The sequence below is a fragment of the Crinia signifera genome, chromosome 6, assembly GCF_055691185.1.
Source record: "Crinia signifera chromosome 6, ASM5569118v1, whole genome shotgun sequence".
NCBI lineage: Eukaryota > Metazoa > Chordata > Amphibia > Anura > Myobatrachidae > Crinia > Crinia signifera.
The window spans coordinates 75,591,919-75,604,291 of record NC_139222.1 but is presented as its reverse complement, the minus strand read 5'-3'; the positions used below and the strand labels follow the sequence as shown (position 1 = coordinate 75,604,291).

Genomic DNA, 12,373 nt, shown 5'->3' with positions numbered 1-12,373 from the left:
CAGTTCAGGAATGACACAGTGAGATACTGTATTCTGTTAAATGAACAATTCACATTTTATAGATTAACTAATGGATAAATAGAAGATGACCAGCACTCTTCTTCAGAAGTTCTCTTAGGAGAAAGAATTCTTACATGAAAGATTACAGCTTTAAACACGAAACACACTGCAAAAACAGTTTTTGTTCGACACTCAGGGGGGTATTCAATCCCCCACCGCTATTTCTAACGGGGTCTTTCCCGACAGCATTGAACAGGCATCTCAGCATAACGAGCCTGACTTTAACCCCTTCACGACATATGACGTATATATACGTCATATGTCCGTTGCGGGGGAATCAAGCCAGCTCACGGAGTGAGCTGGCTTGAAAGAGAGCAGGTAATGGCTGTATATTACAGCCAGGTCCCTGCTCTCACGGCCACGAGCGGCGAGTTCGCCGATCGTGGCCGTTTAACCCTTTAAGCACCGCGGGCAAAGCGCCCGCAGTGCTTAAATAGCTGATCGGAGGGGGGGCGCCCCCCTCCGGCGCCGATCGGGGCCCCCCGCAGCGAGATCGGAGGGTGCCGATCGGTTGCCATGGTAGCCAGGGGTCTAATGTAGACCCCTGTGCTGGCCGTGTATGCATACCTATTACATCCTGCCTCAGGCAGGATGTAATAGGAAGTCCATAAAATCACTACGTTCAGCCATAGAGCTCTATGGCTGAACCTAGTACAGGCGATCGCGCCCCCTAGTGGTCAAGTACACTAGGGGGCCTTGTAGTAAAAGTAAAAAAAAAAAAAAAATAAAGTTTAAAAATAAAAAAAAATAAAAAAATATTAAAAGTTCAAATCACCCCCCTTTCCCCATTTCCCAAATAAAAATAAATAAAAAATAAAAAAAATAAACATATTTGGTATCGCCGCGTTCCTAAAAGTCCGATCTATTAAAATATAACATTAGTTATCCCGCACGGTTAAAGGCGTAAACGGAAAATAATCCCCAACGCCAAAACTACGTTTTTTGGTCGCATCGCGTACCCAAAAAAAAATAACTAAAAGAGATCAGAAAGTCGCCCATATCCCATAATGGTATTAATTAAAAAGTACACTTCAGCCCGCAAAAAATGAGCCCTCACCCAGGTCCGTAGGTGGAAAAATAAAAAAGTTATAAGCCGCAGAACATGGCGACGCAACGCAAATTAGAAAAACCGTAAAAGTTGCGATTTTTTTTTTTTAGTGGTAAAACATAACGAAAACTATAGAAGTTTGGTATCGCCAGAATCGTAACGACCCATAGAATAAAGATAACCCATCATTTTAAACGAACTATGAACTCCAAAAAAAACGTAACCAGCGCAAAATTGTGCAATGGCGTTTTTTTTTTTTTTACCCCACATTGAATTATTTCCTGATTCCCCAGAATATTATACGGTACAGTAAATGGAACCATTACAAAGTACAACTTATCCCGCAAAAAAAAAGCCCTCATGTGTCTATATAGCCGGAAAATTAAAAAAGTTACGCTTATTTGAACGCAAGGAGGAAAAAAAAAAAAAAAATTACCTTAAAAGGCAATGTCGTGAAGGGGTTAAAAGCAGCCGGGCTCATTTTGCTGAGAACAGTTGTGGATTGTCGAGGTCACGGACAGATAGCGACAGGTGGGACATTGAATCCCAATGCAGTTGAGCGGGCAGAGAACGGGCCAGGGTCATGGCTGTCGGGCCAGCCAGAAAGTCATGACCCTGGATTAAATACCCCCCTTAGTCTCCCACATTGTTCATTTCTTTCTTAATAATGGTCTTCCAGTCATGTACTAGGTGAGTGCTACTCAGTGACCCAATGCCCTGGGAGAGCAAACAGAAAGGATCAGAGATGCTGACTGTGAAAGGTCACGCCGGATGCGAATGAAGCCAGATGGACTTTCTCCGGTCACCTCCTGAACTACTATGTACCCTCTTAATATGGTCATAAGTTCTGTGCTTGTTCATTTAATACTGTGTGTTACTTGGCGGAAACGATGTAGTGATCTCTGACCTCTGATGTCACATGTTGTCATTTTGCACATAAGAATGCCCTGCAAAAATGGCTTTGTGGAGCTAATATGCCAGTCAGTAAAGTTAGATGCAAAGATGACGAGAATTTCCCTCAGGCACTATTAAACAATCTTTGCCAAAATCAGATGGGACCCTCTCAGATCCACTCTATTGCGCTGTGCATGAAGAATGAGAGGTGGGAGAGTCATTTTATCCCTGGGATATATAGAAACTAGAGGTTTACTAGACACAGTGTTAATGGCATTCTTGAAAAAATATGTTGGCTATGTAGAAACTTGAAATTCATTTACTAGGATGAGAGGTCTACTGAAGATGAGATGTTGCCCAAATCAACCAATCAGATTCTACTTCTTACTCATTTAGCATCTTCTAGAGCAGGGGTGTCAAACTCAAATTCATCGGGGGCCGCATCAGCAGTTTGGTCACCCTCAAAGGGCCGCTGTATAATAATAATGCAATGACACCACAGGCTGCTCCCGCTGTATAATAATAATGCAATGACAGCACAGGCTGCTCCCGCTGTATAATATAACAATAGTAATGCCATGACACAAATTCTTATACAGGGGGAGCAGCCTCTGGTGTCATTGCATTATTATTATACAGAGGGAGCAGCCTGTGGTGTCATGGCATTACTTTTATATTATACAGGGGGAGCAGCCTGTGGTGTCATGGCATTAATATTATACAGGGGGAGCAGCCTGTGGTGTCATGGCATAATGCCATGACACCACAGGCTGCTCCTCCTGTACAATAATAATGACACCACAGGCTGCTCCCCCTGTATAATATAAAAGTAATGCCATGACGCCACCACCAGATATATTGTTTTATTATGTAATTTACTGTATTTTATCCCTCAGGCTCCTTTACTGCTGCTGCGGCTCCAGTAATTTCAATTCCACTCTCTGCGCCGTGGCCTGTCCTGCTGCGGCCCCCCCGACTCGGTCTGCCTTCCTTCCTCTCTGCAGACGAGTGGGTGGGAGGCATCATCGTCATGACGTCCCCACCCAGCGTCTGCCACTGCCTCGATAAGAGGGAACAGGCTGCCGGGCCCTCCTCCACGTAGCCGTGGAGGCCGGCGGCCATGTTCCTGTGGCTGCAGACATCTTAAAAGACCACAGGAACATGGCCGCCGGCAGTGCAAAAAAAACCTCTCAAAAAAGAGAATAAAAGGTGAAGGCTGGCGGCGGCTGCGCGGGCCACATGACGAGGTCTGTCGGGCCGGATTTGGCCCGCGGGCCTTGTGTTTGACACCCGTGTTCTGGAGAATAGATAGATTGGGCAACATCCCATATTCAATAGAACGTTCCCATCTTAGTAAATTTCCCCTATAGAATGTGACGGCAGATAACAACTATTTGGCCCATCTAGTCTGGGACTTGGTTATATCTATGCAGGTTTGCAGACAGTCTGATAAAGCAAAAGAATGAGGGCCTAATTCAGAACTCAGAAGTGGGCACAGGGACACGGTGGAGCAATAATTTTCTTTCTGAAAACCCCAATGGTGCATGACCTTCCCTGACTATACAACTTCATAAGCTGTTTGGGAATACTGGCATTAGGGACGGTAAAGGCACAACCAAGGAAGTTCCTGGGTGTTCACTGAGAGGTGTCCTCATGTGTATGGGAAAAGGAGAACATCTCATGGATGTGTTATGGAACTTTCATAGCGTTTTTCTCAGTACCATGACCACAGAGATCACATATAGCCAGAGGTGGGAACTATAAAGGAAGTGTACCAGCGCTGGCTGAGAAAAATAAAATGAGTAAACAGAACGGTATCCTTTACAATGTATTTATTTGTTAATAAGATATTACTTAAAAAGCTGTATCGTTTATAAATTTGTAAAATTGTGTGTAAAATAAGGGGGGTTACAATAAAATATGTGGACATTCAATGTGCATCACAATTACAATATGAAGCAAGCATAAAGATATGCATATTACCACACGGACATCTTATGTTGTAGTCCCATGATAGCAGATAACCAGGTGGCCAATTACGGTCCCAAACAGAGTTCAGTTGGTGAATTAGCTTCCTCTGATGGGAAGGATGGTGTAACCTGGAGGATTGAATGGATATTCCAGTGGCTGCCTCGGATAAAAAGTCCGGATGGGATGGTGCAAATGCACGCAATGGTGTTCTTTATGTGTGGATTTATATCGAATTGCAGTGATGCGCTTGGAAGGAATGTCCACTGTGCGGGGAGGCTCAACGCGTTTCTCTGGGACAAACACCCAGCTTCTTCAGGAGCAAAGTATAAATGGGTCACCACACTGGGCTGTATAAATACCCCAGTGGTGATTACCAGATTAAGTACAGCTGTACAATGGTAAATTGACAATAGGATACCGTTCATTAAAATAAATAAAATAATACTTCTCTAGAAGGCAGAACTGTCTAGCTATTTATTAAATAATTCAAACATGTAAGTATGAATATAAAAAACAGTTTAAACTGATTATTAAAGTATCTCGATTCGTGTCACGTGACCTGTCATGGTCACGTGATGTACACGTCATACCCTGAAGTAAGATGTATGGGCATACGTGTAATTTAATATTTATACATATCGGTCATGATGATAATAAGCAGCGATGTTCTACTCTTTATTAGAGTCAAGCATGATCTGTAATAACATTAGAAGAAATAGATGAGGATCAGGGTGAGAGTATATACGTAAGATCTCTACTTAATGCCCGGTCACGTGTAGGTCTCTGTCCAATCAGAATTGGTCATGTGATCGGTGATATCACCGGTCACGTGGGTACTGTCTGAGTGCTCGTATCTCCTTCAGAGGGGAGATTCCCTTTTGCGTCTTAGACCAATCAGGTGTAATCACCTTCCCTGACGTGTCCGGTCACGTGGGGGCTACGAATATGTGGTGTGGGTATTCAGCTCTGAGCCGGTCACGTGTATGCCGGGATCCAATTAGGCGTCGGTCACATGAAACAAATTTCCAATCACATTAGTGATAGTGGGAGCATTATCTGGTTACCATAGAAACTGTCTATTTGTTTTTGTTTTTGTTTTCATTGTACTGAAGAGAGCAGAGCATAAGATGTTTTGCTAAATTCTTTAGATGGAGTTGATGAAATAGATAGTGTATAATGTATTTTGCTCTGCGGTCATATTCAGTGTCCAAGAATTAAGTAACATTCCAATAGAATAATAATAGTATGCATAATAATAATTCTTCAATTTTGGGATCCATATGGATGATGCGAACGCTGCGGCCGCAGCTCGCCACAGCTCCAGTCCGATCGTCACAGTGCGCAAAGACCGGGGCAGTGTAACGAGCCGCGGCCACAGAGTCGCACCATCCAATGGACATTGAGGGGCAATATTGTTTCTGTTAAGATGACATATACTTATAAAGAGCGTAAATGGATAATGATTAAGGTGAGAAGAAGAGAGGTTGGGCTAAATATACAGAATTTAGGTCTAGATACGTGAACATATAAACAAACAACAATTAGATCTTGAAGATTTTGGAATCATTGTATTATTGAATTTAATTCCATGCTTTCGTTCAAGCCATCGGGATGCATTGAGTTGAATTTTAGCATCCAATATACTTCACGTTTACATAATTTATTAAATCTATCACCTCCTCTCTGTGTTCGTTCAATTTGTTCAAGGCCCACTATTGTCAGAGAGGAGGGATCATGATTGTGATTTTTTAAGAAATGTCTGGAGACACTATGTAGGTTGTTTTGATTGATTATATTTCTTCTATGCTCCATAAATCGGACGTGGAGGGGCCTAATCGTATGGAAGGTTGCAACCACATTTTAACAGATAGATTACGTAATTTGAGTTACAATTGATAAATGACTTTAGGTTGTATTGTTCTTCTGTAGTGGGTAGTGTAACTGTATTTAATCTTCTCGGAATGTGTTGACACATTGTGCAGCGGCCCTTTCCGCATTTAAAGAAATCATTGGGTTTTTGTGTCAACCAACTGGTTCCATCTGTTTCTGTTACTGTTTTATGGGGGGCATTTAGATGGCTTGGTGCTAGCATGGTCTTGAGAGACCTATTTTTCCTATATACAACCCTAGGACAGTTGGGGAGGATTTCATTAAGAATTTTGTCTTGTTGAAGTATCCTATAGTTTTGAGATATTATTTTCTTTATTGTTGGGGCTTGATTATTGAATTTGCAGACAAATGTAATGTCTTCATTCTGATTGGATTGTTTTGTTTTTGGGTCTTTTTTAACGAGGAGTTCTTGTCTATTCATTTTTTGGACCTCCTCTAATGCTGAATCTATTAATGTATTAGGATAACCTCTGTCTCTAAATGATTGTTTGAGATCGTCGGCCTGTTTATGGAAAATGTTATCACAGGCACAATTGCGTTTAAGACGCATGAATTGACTTTTTGGGATGTTTCTTTTCCATGGTAAATAATGGGCGCTAGTATAATGAAGATATGAGTTGGTGTTAACTGATTTGATGTAGTTTTGAGAAACTATGTGATTAATATTTGATTGAAGAGTCAGATCCAGAAAATTAATGGTGTGGGTGTCATAAGTGTGAGTGAAGGTTAAATTATACAAATTATTATTGATGTGGGTGACAAATTGTGTAGCAGAGTGTAGGTCCCCATCCCAAATAATAAAAAGATCATCTATATAACGGCCATAGAAGACCAGGCTGTCACCCCAGCTGCCGCCCCACACATGGGTGTCCTCGACCTCCCCCATGTATAGGTTGGCGTAGCTGGGTGCAAACCTGGTCCCCATGGCCGTCCCATTCACCTGAAGAAAGAACTGATCCGAAAACAGGAAATAATTGTGAGTAAGTATAAATTTAATAGAATCAATTATGAACGTCCTATGTTTGCAGCTGAGGTCAACATCTGTCTGTGAAAGTCTCCTTTCTATCACTTTGCATCCTAGATCGTGCGGAATGTTGGTATAAAGGGCACTGACATCTAGGGTCATAAATGCATGTGTTGGTTTCCAGACAATGTTTTGAATTTTTGTTAGGAGATCAGTTGTATCTCTGATGTATGACCTCAGCTGCATAACATAGGGCTGTAAAAAGTGATCAACATAAAAGGATATATTGAAAGTAAGGGAATTGATACCAGAAATAATGGGGCGTCCAGGTGGTGAAGTGAGTGACTTGTGGATTTTGGGGAGGAAAGTGGGGGTGGTGGGAAATTTTGAAAACAGAAAAGTGTGGATGACGCATGGGGGTAGTCACGCTCTGATGAGAATGGCTCCATCTCTATTACCATTTCACAGCGATTTTGTTGTTGATCTACGACTACGTCTCTTCCTGAATGGCGTCTATTATTGTCTGTGTGTGTTTCTCTGTGACGTCACAAAAATGTCAGAGCTTGAATTAGAGCGGGGATGGGGAACCTTCGGCCCTCCAGCTGTTGTTGAACTACGCATCCCAGCGTGCCTTGCAACAGTTTTAGCATGTCTAAATAGCAAAATTGTAGCAGTGCAGTATGGGATGTGTAGTTCAACAACAGCTGGAGGGCCAAAGGTTCCCCATCCTGAATTAGAGCAACAAACATTCAACGTCTAGCAAGAGTAGAAGCGAGATCAGCGAGAACACGAAGGTCAGCAAAGATCAACACTGAGAAAACTTTCCAAACATTTGTAAAATGATGCATTAAAATTTGACGGCTGATTATCAGGACCATAGTAGAGCAAGTAGACATCGCAAAGAAACAGTTAGGAAAATCAATTTGAAAACATTAGACAAAATTACCCAAACTTTTTATGACAACTCATGGTTCTTGTAAAAACACAGTGCATCTGCTCACACTAAGAAAGCACTGTCTGTGAGTAATTTTGCTAGTAAACAAATAATTGTGTAGGAACCCCCCCCCCCCTACATTCTTCATATATGGGCACCAACGACTAGCATTGGGACATAGCTTCCTAAGGACAGTACTTTAAAAAGGGGCCATCGTTATTTTCAGCAATTAGATTGCTAATAAAACAATTCTAATAGTATCGAGAGCAGACAGCAACACAAAACAATAAATACACAGCAGGAATTTACACTTTCAGCGTAAAACTACTGGATGATGGACCTGTATAATGTTACAAACAGAGTTATGATTAGCTAAATACATATTAACATAAGTATCGCATTAAGACATCCCTTATTCCTATAACAATTAGAGTGATTAGGGGCATGTCACAAAGAGAAAATGTGTGTATTGTAGCTGAAAGAATAGTTTAATTGAAGTACTGTTGCTGCATACTGATAATTATGTGTCATTCACCTTAGAAGTATTTCAATAGAGAAATTCAATCAAATTTAATTGGGCAAAAAGTAAGGTGGGTTGTCAAGACAATTACAAGTGAATTTATTAAAAAGCCTCCCAGTCTCTGTACAGCAGGCATGCCATTCTGATCATTTACTGAACACAAGCACTTTCCTCCATTATTCCTTTATCTTACAGTATATTGCTATATACAGCAGTCCTACCACTTGTAGTATCAACTATTAGTGGGTGACTGCATTCTATAGAAAATGGGATAACAGTATGCTGCTGATGACATAATGAAGACATTTATAGTGGTGATGCTTAAATTAGGCCAGAAATATAGGGAGATGTATTCATAAAAACATCAGATGAAATTATTAGGAGACAGACATGTTATCGGCAATCTTACAGACAACTGGCAAATAAGCTTATATGTAAATACCTGCTGCTAGTCTAACAGGAATAGTTTCCAGGAAGGGAGTTTTTTTCCCCAAGTTCAAGGAATCCTATAGCATACACTATATATATATATATATATATATATATATATATATATACTGTATATATATATATATATATATATATATATATATATATATATATATACTAGCAACCCGCCCATGCTTTGCACGGGTACATTTTTTGCATTTAGGGCCATGGTGTGAGGCAATCACTAGACCATCCGTACAGCCCTAACTCTAACTGTGCAGAGTTTGTATATTCTCCCCATATTCCGGGTACTTCGGTTTCCTCCCACAATCCAAAAATATACTGGTAGGTTCATTGGCTCCCACAAGATTAACCCTAGAATGTCTGTGTGTGCGTGTACATGTGGTAGGGAATATAGATTGTAAGCTTCACTGGGGCAGGGACTGATGTGAATGTTCAAATATTCTCTGTAAAGTGCTGCGGAATATGTATGCGCTATAAAAGAAACGGTTAATAAAAATAAAAAAATAAATAAAATAGAAACAAATACATAAATTCCTTTATAATGCAATCCTTGGCCCCGAACCGGTGGCCATAGATAGAGATGAGCCTTTACCAGCAGGAGAGTATGCGGTCAAAGATGGTCACTGTGTGGGAGAGAGCATGTAAGTAAAATGTGAGAAGAGGGCTTTGACAATAAGAAGGAAGAGGTCCCTCCTCTGAGGAGCTGACAATCAAGTGGGAAGGGGTGACAGACAGATGATATGAGGTGCAAGCAAGCGGGAGTTGGTTTGATGGCAGGATGTAAGCAAAGCTGAGATGGTCAAGGCATGAGGCAGGGGGTTGGAGGAGCAGACTCAGGACTAGGTTATGTATGCACTAAATAGCTGGAAAACCTGTATCTACAGCTGGAAAACCTGTATGTATAGCTGGAAATACTAATATGTAACATTGTGCCTCTGTTTTTCTTCTTGTAATGTAAACCATTTTTATACAGTTTAATTTGTAAATGCATTTTGCATAATGTTTGTGTTTCCCATGATGAGGTGTGACAGCAGTTCCATACCTGTGATATTGGTCTCTAGCCTATATCTCTGTTGAAGTGTTCTGGTTTCTTTTTATTTATTACACATTTTTTTTGAAAAATGCTTGTTCTACTTGGCATATATTAAAATCTATGTTGCATGATGATTGCTACAGTATGTGATGTTTGGAAGAGACAGTTGGTCTTGTGCGATCACTCTGTTTAAATTGTCGCACTAACTAAGAGGTGCTCCAGTTACACACTTAGGTCATTCTGGTTGACTCGCAAAATTGCGTATTTCGCAGCTTTGCGAGCCAACTAAACGCCGCCCACATAGACATCCATTCGCAGCCTTGCGCGCGGGACCAAAATCATTTGATAGTCGCCAACCATTGAATGATTTCTTAAGCACTCGCAAATATAAGTCACACTCTAGTGACTCAGTTTTGCGGTGCCCTACTACGTGAACAGGGCGGGCAAGTCTCCTAGGGTGACTGCACAGAAGGCCTGCACATGCATATAAGCTTATGGGGGGTATTCAATCACCGGCGACCATCTCCTGAGGGGGAGATGGCTGCCGGGCCCTATTCAATGCTATCTCCCCCGACAGCATTGAACAGGGGAGCTCGGCAGAATGAGCCCGACTTCACAAGCAGACAGGCTCGTTCTGCCGAGAACGGCTGGGAAGTGACGAACTGCCGGCTGCAGCTCGCCTCTTCCCGGCCATAACTCGCGGCCACGCTTCCTTTTCCTCACGCTGCAGGCGGGACATTGAATCCCGACTGCGTGTTCTCAGTCGAGCAGACCGAGAATGGGACAGGGTCACGGTTGTCGAGCAACCCCAGATTGAATACCCCCTATATGCGCAGGCCTTCACCATCGTTCCCCATTGCGAATGACCACCATCGCTCCAGAATTACCTCCTTAGTTACTCAATGTGTCCCGCAACACTTACAAATAGTTTGTTTTATAGTTTTGCACAGTACGCTCCCATATGGTTAAGCCTAAGTCATCCATTGCTAAAACAGTACAGTAATGATTCTTAACCAAAGACCAATTTACATAGCAAAACTATGCAGGAGGGATCATTTATATCATATATTGACCATTGTTTTTACATTTGCATTCACTTTATGTTTTTTGTTTGCTGTTGCTTTACTGACCAATCCTTATGCCGATATTTTTAAATTTTAATGGAATAGAAATATAAATGAAAAAAGAACCAATAGAGCAGAAGACAGCTTGGCAAAAGCATATAATGAAAAAAAAGTGGACATACAATGGGAGAAAAGGATTACAGAAATACAGAGGTATGTGATAGAAGATGGTTTGGACCTTATTTCAGAGACGAGCAGAAATAAAAAAAAAGTGGACATACAATGGGAGAAAAGGATTACAGAAATGATTTTCATACCACCACTAGAGGGCGAACTCACACCACCTTTTTATGCAACAATCCAGGAAAAATCCGCAATCTATAACATTTGTGAGAACCTGGCATGAACTCGCCTTAAAAACCTTGACAAAACAGTGTAACAATAATGGAATAACATTTTGCAGTTAAGGGAAAAGCTAATAAGACATGTTACATTTTGTATGCTCTTCTAGGGTAAGAAATGTATTTAATCTTTATGTAGATAAAACACAAATCTATCCTTTCACATCCTCTCGCTACACAGAACATTTGCAAGATTATATAAAATAAAGTGAGAAACAAAAGCTAGAGAATAGAAAAATTGCACTATCCGTACCAATATATACAGTTTATCTGAATTTCGGATGTCATAAGTTGGGGCACTTTATCATAATATAGCTATTTTTGGTTTCTGTATGCAATATTCAGGGCCACATTTAAATAAAATAAAGAAAATGGTCAGAAATCATGTCTCTGCCACCTACGCAGTAACTGCTGGACCTGTCCAACCCTTGTTTCACAGGCAAGTTATCAGAGGCTACACTACACATACAGAATGGTACTTCCAATTACAATATCAATATATACCATTAACAAACTACGTCAGGGTTGCCTACCTGACCCTCTCCTTCAGGGAGACAATGCTCTGTTCCTGGACTGCCCTGGTAATGTATGATTGCCATCACCTGTGGTGAAACACCTTTCTTATCAATTACCTAGCTCACCACAGGTGATGGCAATCCTACATTACCAGGGAAGTCCAGGAACAGAGCATTTTCTCCCTGAAGGAGAGGGTCCGGTAGGCAACCCTAAACTACTTGCTTGCTCCATTCCCTTGAAAAAGTAAGTGGCTGCATTAAAAACAGCAATCAGCAACTTATAGTGCAGATCTTTCTTTATCCCAACTTCAAGTATCTATGGAGTACAGCAGGCATCCCAACTTTGATCCTCAGCTGTCCAGATTATAGTGATAGCCAGGCTTGAGCACATGTGGCTTAATCAGTGCCTCAGTTCTTTTGATTTAATCATCTGTGCTGAACCCTGGATATCACTAAAACCTGCACTTTTAAACCCTCATACACATTGTCCCTTATTCTGGTTCACTCACACAGGCAAATTCCTTCTCAAATGGACAAAACCATGTGCACTACAAGTGGGGCAGATGTAGCATGTGCAGAGAGAATTAGATTTGGGTTGGGTTTTACTTCAAAGTGAGATCTATATT

At 41.3% G+C, this 12,373-nt stretch overlaps 1 protein-coding gene across 3 annotated transcripts in view; it reads right to left on the bottom strand.

The window, feature by feature from the left end:
• Positions 1-12,373, bottom strand: part of CDH23 (cadherin related 23) — a 914,269-nt gene that overhangs the window by 246,229 nt on the left and 655,667 nt on the right. The window lies entirely within an intron of this gene.